At 41.5% G+C, this 12838-nt stretch overlaps 1 protein-coding gene and 1 non-coding gene across 5 annotated transcripts in view; one reads left to right on the top strand and one right to left on the bottom strand.

Annotated features, from left to right (window-relative positions):
* The window catches only part of FERMT1 (FERM domain containing kindlin 1), a 55987-nt gene extending 55069 nt beyond the window's left edge, over nucleotides 1-918 (bottom strand). For 2 of the 4 annotated variants that reach the window (XR_002317969.2, XM_020914438.2), the window contains exon 1: nucleotides 237-699. The gene's annotated coding sequence lies outside the window, so the exon portion shown is untranslated. Of the gene's footprint in view, nucleotides 1-236; nucleotides 700-759 lie in introns of those variants that run through there. The other 2 variants (XM_020914445.2, XM_070472305.1) reach the window with 2 other exon arrangements.
* An 840-nt stretch (nucleotides 919-1758) lies between these two features.
* LOC139036898 (U6 spliceosomal RNA) lies at nucleotides 1759-1866 on the top strand. Its single transcript, XR_011489752.1, has one exon. It is a non-coding gene; the product is annotated as a U6 spliceosomal RNA (small nuclear RNA).
* The last annotated feature ends 10972 nt before the right edge of the window (nucleotides 1867-12838 follow it).

Consider the following 12838-nt stretch of genomic DNA (forward strand, 5'->3'; position numbering starts at 1 on the left):
CCACCCGTAAGGTCAGCACCGCTGCTGGACTGAGAGTTTATTTTGCGCAGCCAGATGCTCAAGGTCGGAGAAGGTGGTCACAAGCTGATCACGCGATTTTTAATTCAACAGCTATTTATGTGCAGGAAGCCGCAGAAAGGCAGGAGCGGGGGTCTGGGGAACCGGTGGTGCCCATCGCATACTCCCTTCCCCGCCAGTCTCCAGTCCCCGCCGGGGCCCAGCTCCTGGGCACTCACTTCCTTTCTCAAGCCTGCGGCGTGCGGTCTCGCGGCCGGGCACGTGTGCCGCTGCCCTCCTGGAGACGCGGGCAGAGGCCACCCAGGCCGAGCCGGGGGCGCGCGGTGGCGGCGGCTGCTCGGCGAGGCTCTGCGGGCGAGTGCTGCGCGCGGACCCGCCGCCTAGACTGGCTCCCGCCCCCGCCGACTGGTCTCCGCCCCGCGGCCCTGGGGCACGGGCGGCCAGCGCGGCGGGCAGGCGGCAGCACGACCAGCCCCAGCCCCAGCCTGCCAGGTCCCGCTGCGCGGGGAGGGGGCGCTCTGCAGACTAAGGACAAACGGTGGTCCCTGGGCTGCCGCGCGGCAGGACAGCGGGGAGAACCGGGGCGGATGCTCGGACCCACGCCCCTCTTGTGACCTCTCATCCTGCCTTCCCTCCTCTAGACCGCCTCTCGTTTCCCGGTTCCCCGAGGCCCGCCTGGGACTAGCCTGGTGATTAAGGTCCTGCTACTTTCCCCGCCCTCCGGGTGTACTCGTCACTCACATCCCGGGTGCGTCCACTTCCTCCGAGCCCTGGCTCTAGGCGAGAACAACCGCCTCTGCTCTAGAGAGCCCGGAGGACCTGTGGTTGCCAGCTGGAAGAAACAAAAGTGGTTCATCTCTGAGTAAGAGGGTGTGTAAACCTCTGAGAAGGGCGAGGCGCCCCAAACACGCACGTTGGAAGATCCCCGGGCAACCTAAGGCCGCTCCCCTCGCTGAAGTCTGGGTGGCTCACCTCAGATTCACCACCCAGCCCCGCCGCTCACCTTCCTGTCGGATTCACTTCCGAAGGAAGCAGGAAGGGTGGGTGACCTTGGGCAATTGGCACACCTCTCCAAACCTTTCGTTGAGTGTTTACTACGCACCAGGCCTGAGTCTGAGTTTTGAGGATACAGGGTTATAAAACAGGAAATTATAGTTTTCTCATTTGTAAAATGGGTAAAGGGATGGGATTCCCACCACCAGAATTTCAGTCCATGGAGGAGTTTCATGCAGTAATACAGTCTTTAGCGATTTTCATCAAGCACATGAAGCTTCCGGTAACTTATATTTAATTTAAAATGTTGCAAAATCTGAAAATGGAATCCTTGTTTTTGCTTGGTATTACCATATTCAGCCGTTATTATGGTTCTGAAAGTACTTTACATTTAATTTAAAAAGGCCAGTTGAACAAACATCAGCAAATATGGGGTTTTAGAATTAAAATGATTAAAAATTTGAAACTGAATTTCCTAATTTGGTAGTTTGTCAACTATAGGAATGTGGTCAATTGTCATCTGGTTCCACTTGCTTGCATACCTAATAAGGCCTGAGCAAATATGCACTTATTTGGGGCAGAGAGTGTCTAAGACTTGCTTTCTGGAGACTGTGCATGACTGATTAGACTATAGACTGTCTTCAGAATCTTGGACACGATCATAAAGTGGTGATGGCTTTCTCTACACCAAATTGGTTTTCCATTTTAGTTGAAAATATCTGGATTGCACCAAAGAATTTAACTGGTGTGCTCTCTTTGGCAGCACATATACTGAAAATTGGAACGATACAGAGAAGATTAGCATGGCCCCTGCGCAAGGATGACACGCGAATTCGTGAAGCATTCCATATTTTTAGCAACAGACAAAGGATTAATCTCAAAAATATACAAGCAACTCCTGCAGCTCAATTACAGAAAAATAAATGACCCAATCAAAAAATGGGCCAAAGAACTAAACAGACGTTTCTCCAAAGAAGACATACAGATGGCTAACAAACACATAAAAAGATGCTCAACATCACTCATTATCAGAGAAATGCAAATCAAAACCACAATGAGGTACCATTACATGCCAGTCAGGATGGCTGCTATCCAAAAGTCTACAAGCAGTAAATACTGGAGAGGGTGTGGAGAAAAGGGAACCCTCTTACACTGTTGGTGGGAATGCAAACTAGTACAGCCACTCTGGAGAACAGTGTGGAGATACTTAAAAAACTGGAAATAGAACTTCCATATGACCCAGCAATCCCACTTCTGGGCATACACACTGAGGAAACCAGATCTGAAAGAGAGACGTGCACCCCAATGTGCATCGCAGCACTGTTTATAATAGCCAGGGCATGGAAGCAACCTAGATGCCCATCAGCAGACGAATGGATAAGGAAGCTGTGGTACATATACACCATGGAATATTACTCAGCCATTAAAAAGAATTCATTTGAATCAGTTCTAATGAGATGGATGAAACTGGAGCCCATTATACAGAGTGAAGTAAGCCAGAAAGATAAAGACCAATACAGTATACTAATGCATGTATATAAAAGACGGTAACAATAACTCTATATGCAAAACAGAAAAAGAGACACAGATGTACAGAACAGACTTTGGGACTCTGTGGGAGGAGGCGAGGGTGGGATGTTCTGAGAGAATAGCATTGAAACCAGTATACTATCAAGGGTGAAACAGATCACCAGCCCAGGTTGGATACACGAGACAAGTGCTCAGGGCTGGTGCACTGGGAAGACCCAGAGGGTTGGGATGGAGAGGGAGGTGGGAGGGGGGATCGGGATGGGGAACACATGTAAATCCATGGCTGATTCATGTCAATGTATGGCAAAAACCACTACAATATTGTAAAGTAATTAGCCTTCAACTAATAAAAATAAATGAAAAAAAAAAAAGGAATTTAACTGGTTTTAAACTTTCTGCTTGGCCTAAATTCCTTTTAAAGCTTTTAATTGAAATATACTTTTATATGCAATGACACAAATCAAGAATATATAGCTGATGAGTTTACACATGCTAGACACATCTGTGAAATGAACATTCAGATGAAGAAACAAGACATTGCCAGCCCTCAGAAGCCCCTTAATCTCACCTTTTAGTTTTTAATACTACCACCACTCACCAAGAGTAGCCACCATCCTGACTTCAAATCCTTAAATGGGTTTTTGCTGATATTTGTACCATATATAAATGGAATTGGATGATATATACTGTTTTGTGTCTAATTTATTTTGTTTAGCATTGTTTTTGAGTTTCATCCATATTGAATGTCTTAGTTTTTTTTTTTTTTTAGTACTTCCTTATTATTGTGATAGAAGTTCAATTCATCCTCTAAGGTTCTGATTTACAAGTGTATTAAAAAGTATATTTTGGACTTCAAAATTTCATAATATATTAACAAGCAATGCTTGCTTGAATTCCTCTTAAAAACAAGCAGAATCAACACTTTGAGTCTGTTATTTAATCCACACATGTTCATCAAGCAGTGAATAAGACTATTCATTCATCCATGGTATTACTGTGAGCTAGACCCTGAAACAAGTGTTGAAAATACTCAGATTAGGCACAGACTTTATCTTCAGATCCTAAGGAATATGGAGGAGTGATATGTACCTCTTCCAGGTGTGTGACATGGTGGGGAGCTTTAGAAAAGTCTTCAAAGATGGGTTTTGAGATGGAATTGGAAGCTTGATAGTTGCCTATAACAACCTGTAGTTTCTAGAAAACACTTTTAAGGTATATTTTTTAAATAGTGGATAGTTATTGTGCTTCAGGAAACATATTTCCTGATCTCAAAAATTTCCAGGTTCACAATGCAAATATTGAAACAATAACTATTATCAGATATTTATCATACTGCAGAGCTGGCCTGAGAATCATTACCCTCAATAGGTAAGTTAGTCAGGTCAGCATTATCATGTGGAATATAAGTGTATAACAGAAAAGAACAAACCTGAAATACACAGGATAGCCCATTTTCAAGGCTCTTCCTCCCTTTAAAGATATAACATTTTCCACTCATATAGAGACAAAAAGTTGTGGAACAGAGGTTTACAGGAACCTTGTTGGATATTTACAGAAACATGGTGACCTGACTTACTTGGACAGCTGCAAGCGCAAAGGATTCTGGTACCAAGAAGTTTGAAACAACCAGACACATGCCTCCTCTTTTAGGATAAAAGAAGCCTGAATTCTAATGCTGGGAAGATGGTTCTTTGGATTGCTAGTCCATCATCTTAACATGCTGACTTTCCAAATAAAGTTGCTATTCTTTGTCCCAACAGCTCATCTCTTGATTTATTGGCCTGTTGCGTGGCCAGTGGTATGAGCTCAGACTTGGTAACAAATACACTGGAATGGATGATTGATGTGGCCATGTTCTTATTCACTGAACAGAAAAGGGAAATAAACCAGTAGAGGGCCTTTGACCATCCTAGCTACTTTAACTTGTTAGACACAAATGACCTTTTTCTGCTATTACCTTTTCACTTCTACCAAATGAGTGCTCAAAGCCTCACATGCTTGACTTAGGGAAAATGAGAAAACTGCTAGAAAGAGAAAAGGGACATTTTTCCTGATTGATGGTTTTATTTGACAAAACAAATAAGTCATTACCCAATGTAAATTTCTGTACTGTGCATTCAGCTCATAAATGTGTCACAGGTCTGGCAACTAAGAAATGGCAACAGTCACTGAAAATGTATTTTTGTTTTCACTGAGTCCTTGAGACTCAGTAGCTGAGTTCATGTTTGTGTTCTATTTAATGCAAAAAAAAAAAAAAAAATCACAATGTGCCTATTGCAGCTACACCCTCCTTTCCAGTTGGCTGGGTAATAAGTGCTTTCTATGCTCAGGCAAGTTCTAAAATGTTCTCCCTGAGTGGGCAAAGAGGTATGTCGTGGTCTGTGGACAGGTACCAGGTAAAGATAGTGAGGAAGGGCAAAGGAGATCTTGTTGGAGGCCACCGTTGAGTGAGAGGAGCAAGAAAGATTGTGCTTTCCTCCCTCTCTTTCCCTCCTTCTTTCTTTCTTCTTCCTTCCTTTGTTGTTACTGTTGTTCAGTTGCCAAGTTATGTCCGACTCTCTGCGACCCCATGCACTGCAGCATGCCAGACCTCCTTCCTTTGCATCCATTTAAATCAAAGGGTACACAAGAATATACTCTGATAACTGTCTTCATCTTCTCTTGATAATATTAAGTTCCCTTCTCCAGAGAAAACTGTTACTAGTTTCATCTTGAACCTTCCAGAGATAGTCTGAGTGAGTAGGCTATTTAGCTTTTATACAAGTGGTAGTATTCTATACATATTTTTTTTCCTGTGTTTTGTTTTTTCACTTTAAAGTATCTTAATAGTGGACATCATTCTTAGTCATCATTGCCTACTACCCTTGGACAGTCTTCTTTACATTTGTAGAAATTCGTTCCATCTAGAAATCAGAACTCGAATTTCCAACCTCTTTTGCAGCTGGGGCATAGGCCTGCGATCTAGACCCTTTTGCTAGGCCTGCGATCTAGACCCTGTACACACACGCACAGCTTTAATTTGGAAGTGAGTAAGATGCAAAGACAAGATGTATTTGAAGTTTCCACACCTAGTAATCATAGAAAGAAAGGATTATAAAATAAGTGAGTAAAAGTTTGATGAGAAACAGGATATTTGTAGTTTCAAAGTATCTCCCTACAAGATACATAATAATTTTAGAGTGGAAAAACTGGTAGTTATCACCTTAATCAAGTGATCAAAATAAGCATCATCTGTAATAATGCATACTGACCTTGCATACCTGAGAAGACACAGCGTCACTTCCATGGTATTCTTGCCCAAAATATATAACTTCAATTTAATCATGAAAAAATATCAAGACAAACCCAAATTGAAGGATAGTTTACAAAATAAGGGGCTTCCCTGGTGGCTCAGAGGGTAAAGCGTCTGTCTGCAACGTGGGAGACCCAGGTTCGATCCCTGGGTCGGGAAGATCCCCTGGAGAAAGAAATGGCAACCCACTCCGGTACTCTTACCTGGAAAATCCCATGGATGGGGAAGCCTGTAGGCTACAGTCTATGGTAGGCTACAGTCTATGGGGTTGGAAAGAGTCAGACACGACTGAGCAACTTCACTTTCACTTTCACATTTTTTACAAAATAAATCATTAATATTTTTCAAAAGTGACAATGAGAGAAAAACTGAGACTGTGTCAGGTTGGAGGAAAACAAACAGACAATTAAATGCCATGTGAGATTTAACCCTGGAACAGAGAGCAGATATCAGTAGGGAAAATCTGTGAAATGTGAATAGGGCAGTGGATTAGTTAATAGTATTATTAGAATGCTAATTCCCTGATTTCCATAATTTTATTGTGACTATGTACAAGGGTATACAAGTTCTCTGTGTACTTTTCATAACTTTCCTATAAGACTAAGATTATTCAAAACGAGGAGAAGGAGGAAGATAGCAACAGGAGCACACTTTGACCCTGAAGCAACTCACTAAGAAGAGAAGAAGAATTGGGGCTCTGGATCCAGCCATGACCTTCCAGTGAGCAGGGAGAGAAAATGTCCTGAGCAGGTGGATGGTTGTTATAACTCAAGTTTTTTAAAAAATTAATTTATTTTTTAACTGAAGGATAAGTGCTTTAAAGAATTTTGCTGTTTTCTTGTCAAACATCAACACAAATCAGCCGTAGGTGTACATATGTCCCCTCCCTCTAGGCCCTCCCTCTCACCTCCCTCCCCATCCCACCTCTCTAGAGTCCCCTGAGACATATAGCAAATTCCCCTTGGCTATCTATTTTACACATGGTAATGTAAGTTTCCATGTTACTCTCTCCATACATCTCACCCTCTCCTCCCCTCTCCCCATGTCCCTAAGTCTGTTTGTGATGTCTGTTTCTCTGTTGCTGCCTTGCCAATAAATTCATCAGTAACATCTTTCTAGATTCCATATATATGTGTTAGAATATGATATTTGTCTTTCTCTTTCTGACTTATTTCACTCTGTATAATAGGCTCTAAGTTCATCCACCTCATTAGAACCTACTCAAATATATTCTTTTTTATGACTGAGTAGTATTCCATTGTGTATGTTTAACACAACTTTATCCATTCATCTGTTGATGGATATCAAGGTTGCCTCCATGTTCTATTGTAAAAGTGCTACAGTGAATATTGGGGTACATGTGTCTTTTTCAGTTTTGGTTTCCTCAGAGCATATGCCTAGGAGTGGGATTGCTGGGTCATATGGTGCGTTTTATTCCTTGTTTTTAAAGGAATCTCCATACCATCTTCCATAGTGGCTGTATCAATTTACCTTCCCACCAGCAGTGCAAGAGTGTTCCCTTTTCTCCACACCCTTTCCAGCATTTATTGTTTGCAGACTTTTTGATGATGTTCATTCTGACTGATGTGAGGTGATATGTCATTATAGTTTTGATTTGCATTTATATAATAGTAATTTTTTCTTGTATTTGTTAGCCATCTGTATGTCTTTTTTGGAGAAATGCCTGTTTAGGTCTTTTTCCCACTTTTTGATTGGATTGTTTGTTTTTCTGGTATTGTAACTCAGAGTTTTTAAACTAGATTGGGGTTTGGGGACCATATCTAATATTCTTATCTTGGCAGTGACTTTACAGCATGGTGTAAATTGTGTTTACTGACACAAATCTGACAAATCTGTGTTCACCTGCTGGTACTGCTGACATTACACATGAGAAAGGTTGGGCGAATATTAGTCTGGGTCTCTGAACTTCAGTTTCTGGTTCTATAAAATGGGACTAATAATACCGATCTCATAAGGTGCTATGAAATGAGAGGATATTCCCCAAGCATAGAGCCTGAAACTTTACTACAGTAATAAGTAAATAAGAAAGACTGGGCTGTTCTCCAATAAAGAGAGGAATTGGAGACTCTGAAGATGTTGCATCTCATCCCAGTGCGATAATACTGTGCTTACCTCTCCTGCACTTTTGTTCACAGTTAAGGGATGAAAGAAGGGGAGGAATTGTCACTTAAGTGAATCTGTAGGAATTTATCAATTTCCCCAGACTGTACTACAGGGACAATGTGATAGTTTATACCAGGCTAGTAGGAAAAGGGTCACGGCAAGTTCTTTCCAAATCTCAACGCATGTGTAAGGTGATCTAGAAATATTAGAGTGATTTCTGTCCTACTTTCTAGTAATATATATTCAATAAACACTAGCTATTATTATAGTAGCAGGTATATTCTGCTTTTGAAAAATCAGAAAAATATTCTGATTTTGAAAAATTCAGAATTCTGAGTGTGACAATAGTCATAATCCTTTACTTTTCTAAATCTAAATTTACATTTTGATTTTTGGTTACAGATAGTTGATTGGCCACTCATCTTTTCTTCCTATTGACTCCCTGCTAAAACTACAGTATAGGAATAAAAGGTATAAACATACAACAACAAAGGTTAACAGGAGAAAGGCCAACAACCAATAAGAGATTTCAAGATTTACTAGAAGATAGAAAATTGAAGAAGGAGTGGTTAGTAATGAAGCAGACCAGTGAAATCCATAGTCTATGAGTATGTGAAAATGGGAATGTAACCGTGGCTTTCTAGAATATTCTCAGAGAAAGTCAAGTCCTGGAAAACGACAACTACAACAAATAGGTATTAAATATCAAATGTGGATATGAGGTGTGTTACCAAAAAGAAGGGAATGAATAGAAAATCTCTATAAAGAACAGTTAGTTGGCTCACTATCACATTCAGGGAGAGTGTATGGCTGCAAGATCTCCACCCTGCTGGCCTGAATTCAGATGGATGTGCTCTTTAGAAGTTAAATGTCTCATTTGAAAAGGTCACCTGCTCTAAAGACCAATTCTCCGCTCAGTTACCTGAGAGCAAAGCCTATCAGTGAAGCCTCCCCCCACCCCCCAAAAAACAAACAAAAAAACTATATCCTCATTTTCAAGTGCAATCAAACATTTAAGGAAACCATGCAACATGAGAGAGAAACAAACTTTTAAAAATTCTTATTTTATTTATTTCCCCCAGTGTTGGGGTCCAGCCCCAGCAGGATCCAGGGGTACCCTCAGGATGAACGGCGTCGGCAAGTGAGAGAGAGAGAGAGAGAGAGAGAGAGAGAGAGAGAGAGAGAGAGAGAGAGAGAGAGAGAGAGAGAGAGAGAGAGAGAGAGAGAGAGACCAGACCGGGGTGTGCAGCAGAGTCTTGCAATGTTTTATTTTTCACCGTAGCCTTTATACCCTAAGTTGGTACATTTCTAAGGGGGAGATAAGCACACAGACTTAGTTTAACATTACATCATCTTGTTCTTCACGAAACCAGGTGTTCTCTGTATATTTTTTGTTTATGAGAGTCTTTTTCCATAGATTTTTTGTACATTATCTTCTGGCCTTGAGCTTAGCAAAAAACAGAAAAGTGGCAATCTCATGGTACAGCAGGTTGTAACATAGTAGAAATACAATCCTGTTCACACAAAAGTCAGGCTTTTTGCAGAAGTTTTCAGCTAGATTTATCTAAAAAGTTTTACCACACAACGACTCTGCGGCTCCAGTGAGGCATCCTCTGTTTAGCACTCTTGGTTAAAATGAACAATTATCTTATTGTTCTTAGACTGGGGCTAAACTCTTATTTTTCTAAATCCTTAACTATATTAACAATAGTTTCCACTGCATAACCTCAGCACATTAACAGCAATCAAACGTTGATCCAATAACCACTTTTAAAATAATACTTTTTGTGTTCTCTAATAGGGCTTCCTCACCCCCTGAAAGGGCTCTGTGCCTATTAGGGCCTTTTTAATGGTTAATCTCTATGTATACTATCTTATGGCCTTCAGGCCTGTTGACATTTTATGGCTTGCACCTGGTGTAACTTTAAGCAACTTCAGTAGCCGACCCTGTCTTTTTTGTGGTTACTCTCTTTTCTTTCTATTAGGTGTCATCTCCATGGGAACTAGATAGGATTGCATTTTTACAGAACAGAAATGCGAAGGATTGCAAAAAACAGCAGATAAAGCACAAAACAGGCTCTTAGTCTAGAAGTTAACTACCTATAAGAAGTCACCAGCTAATCTCTATCTAGAGTATTTTCTATTAGGCACATATGTGACTATTATATTTGTGGAGCTTTTCTCACCCCGCGGAGGGGCCTATGCTTAATAGTTTCTTTTGTTAGCGTACTGTGCTTAGGATGTTTAGAACAATCATGAGCATTTTTTGCAATGAGAGCACACATTTATCAAACAAGACAGAATGCCAGCAAAAGGGTTTGAATTGAAGCATGTCCTTCATCCCTGGCCCCTTCATAGGGTACCAGCGCCCAGGAGATTTATTAGTTAGTGTTTTAAGTTGGTCCTCATTCAGTGAAAGAGGAGCAGGAGAGCTCTTGGCAGGCAACACAAGAATCTGCAGCAGTTCGAACAAGAACAGCAGAAAAGTGGGGAGGATACAGGGTGGGGTAGAGGCCGGGGCCAACCTGGAGGGTCCCTTGTATCGTAAATGGCCTTGCATGTCAGGTCTTTTCCTCATGACCTCGTCATGGGTGGGATCTCCCACAACGGCTCCTGGCACCCCAGTTTTATTGAAACAATTGACATGAAAAAATTTCACACAAAAAATGAGTAAAAATCAGGACTTCCCTGGCGGTCCAGTGGCTAAGACTGCACTCCCAAAGCAGGGGGCCAGGGTTCAATCCCTGCTCAGGGAACTAGATCTCACATGCCACAACTAAGAGAAGATCTTGCATGTTGCAACAAAGATAGAGGACACCTGGTGCTGTGACTAAGACTTGGCATGGCCAAGTAAATAAATAATAGAAAATAGGTTAAAAAGATAAGAAACCTAGATGGTCAATACAGTTCGGTTCAGTTCAGTCACTCAGTCATGTCCGACTCTTTGAGACCCCATGGACTGCAGCACGCCAGGCCTCTCTGTCCATCACCAACTTCTGGAGTTTACTCAAACTCATGTCCATTGAGTCGGTGATGCCGTCCAACCATCTCATCCTCTGTCATCCCCTTCTCCTCCCAACTTCAATCTTTCCCAGCAGCAGGATCTTTTCAAATGAGTAAGTTCTTCACATCAGGTGGCCAAAGTATTGGAGTTTGAGCTTCAACATCAGTCCTTCCAATGAATATTCAGGGCTGATTTCCTTTAGGATGGACTGGTTGGATCTCTTTGCTGTCCAAGGGACTCTCAAGAGTCTTTTCCAACACCACAGTTCAGAAGCATCAAGGTCAGTACAAGAGAAAAGCAAAATCACAGTGGGATAAATTATCACAGAAATAGTGTGTGAAGCTGCCTAGAATGAGAAAAAAGAGTCACTAGTTTAAAGAGTTTACTGGATATCTATCAAATAAATAAGAAATAGCTATATCAAGGTACAGCATTAAGAAATGTAATATCACTGTGGAAATACACAAACTCAAAGGCTTTTAGTAGAAAAACCAGCTTATCTATAAAAGAACCCAAATGAACTTTCTATACCAAGTCAGACCATCAATCAAATATGTTTCAGAAATGCTGGGACTCAGAAAATTTAATTCTCACAAAATCTGTCTTAGAAACATTCTCAAAATGAGTTCAAGAAAGCAAGGAAGTGAGTCAAGAGAGAGGGACAATTAGGATACAGGAAACAGTAGATTCAACCCAGAAAAGCAAAGAAGACCTCCTTTCCGGAGAGGAGGTCTCTAGGGCAAAAGAAGATGTCAGGAATATTTGATGTTATGAGAGGTTTGGAAAAAGATTTGGGATTGGTAAAGGAAAATAGTGCAAGAAAAAATAAAGTCGATAAGAAAATTCAGGAAAGAAAATAGATGTCAAAAAGGATATACAACTTTTTCAATTTCAAAAATTAATCCATAAACAAAGCAGATAAGACTGAATTATAGTTATGAAACAGGATGTAAACATTGTCAGTGTGATATAGTAAGAAAGATATTTGGTCTTCATCCGGTTCCTGACACACAGTTCCTAAAACTTTTGGAATTTCCTGAGTGATAAGGGTGACAGGAGTGTCTTTTGTTTTAACTAGTGACTCTTGACAGGGCCCTAGATAGCCTCAGGCTGGGGCTGGTGGCCAGAAAAGACCAGGCTTTGATTAAAAACTTTCAGCACCATCCTCTAATCTCCAGGAGCTGGAGTTTGACTTTATCACCACCTGCTGCAATCATGCCTATAAAACCCCTTCAGGAATGGTTTTTGGAGAGGCTCTGAGTTGGTGAACCCATCCACATGCCAGGAGATCCTGCACCCAACTTCACCGAGACAGAGGCCCCTGAACTTGCCACCCTTCTGCACCTCACTCTCAGTATCTTCATCTGCCTGTTCCTTTGTATCCTTTCTAATTAACTGGAGTAGTAAGTACAGCATTTTTCCTGAGTGCTGTGAATCTTTCCACTAAATTATTTTGCATTGAGGGAAGGGGATTGTGGGAACCTCTGACTTTGTAACCAAATCAGACAGAGTACAGGTAACTTGGGATACAATTCTTGCAACTGGCATCTGAAGTGAGGACAGTCTTGTGGGACTGAGTTCTTATACCTGTGGGGTCTGCTGCTACTCTAGGTGGCCAGTGACAGAATTGCATTCACTTGAAGGACACCATTTTGTGTCAGAGAATGAGAACTGGTTGGGGGAGAACTTTCCAGTCAACTTCAACAATACAAAGACAAAGGCACAGGTGACAGAGCTTTGGGGTGGAAGAAAGAGAGAATGTTGTTCAGTCACTAAGTCATGACTGACTCTTTGCAACCTCATGGACTGTAGCACATCAGGGTTCTCTGCCCTCCATTACCTTCCAGAGTTTGCTCAAATTCATGTCCGTTGAGTCA

This window comes from Odocoileus virginianus, chromosome 9, assembly GCF_023699985.2.
Source record: "Odocoileus virginianus isolate 20LAN1187 ecotype Illinois chromosome 9, Ovbor_1.2, whole genome shotgun sequence".
Classification (NCBI taxonomy): Eukaryota; Metazoa; Chordata; class Mammalia; order Artiodactyla; family Cervidae; genus Odocoileus; species Odocoileus virginianus.